The 632-nt window shown below is 38.8% G+C and overlaps 1 long non-coding RNA gene across 1 annotated transcript; it reads right to left on the bottom strand.

The window, feature by feature from the left end:
* Positions 1-239: 239 nt before the first annotated feature.
* LOC111787140 lies at positions 240-574 on the bottom strand. The gene is made up of 2 exons (XR_002813902.1): positions 485-574; positions 240-331 (listed from the first exon to the last, which is right to left on the bottom strand). It is a non-coding gene; the product is annotated as an uncharacterized LOC111787140 (long non-coding RNA).
* Between the last annotated feature and the right edge of the window lie 58 nt (positions 575-632).

The raw sequence follows: 632 nt of genomic DNA, 5'->3' as shown, positions 1-632 counted from the left end.
TTTTTTAATGTAAAACTTAAAGCTTAAATTTCTTAAATTCATAGCAGGCAGAATTTAAAAACTAAGAACGAAACCCTTGTAATATTCCAAATTGTCGAATTCTTCCATCAAACTAGATAGACGACAAGCGGCAAAGAAGGGAAAATAAGGAGAGGTAAAGCATCGAATACCTCTTGTTCATGTCAACATCAGCCTTCTTGCAAACCATGTTAGCAAGACGCCTTCCAATACCTTTAATCGAAGTGAGAGCAAACATAATCTTCTGCTTCCCATCCACGTTAGTGTTCAGCACACGCAGAATGTGCTGAAAATCCTCGTTTGCAACCAGCGACTAGATACAAAAGCAACAAAATAAAAAAGGCCAAATCAATACAATCAATTATTCGGATAAGAACATAAAACCCTAACGAATAATCAAGGGAATTCAAGAACCGTAAACAGAAGAACAAGAGGGAAATTAGAGCAGAGAAGAAACTGGAATTACCATGGCGAATGTAGATAGAAGCAAGGAGTTCGTAGAATTCCCGGCGGCAGAAAAGGCACGAAAAAACCAGCGGAGAGGGGCTTTATATACTGTCTATCAGCAATCTAGGGCTCCCGACTAAACTGAATTGACCAATATACCCTCTTCA

Source organism: Cucurbita pepo, unplaced genomic scaffold, assembly GCF_002806865.2.
Source record: "Cucurbita pepo subsp. pepo cultivar mu-cu-16 unplaced genomic scaffold, ASM280686v2 Cp4.1_scaffold005936, whole genome shotgun sequence".
Lineage (NCBI taxonomy): Eukaryota > Viridiplantae > Streptophyta > Magnoliopsida > Cucurbitales > Cucurbitaceae > Cucurbita > Cucurbita pepo.
This window is presented reverse-complemented; position numbering and strand designations above follow the sequence as displayed.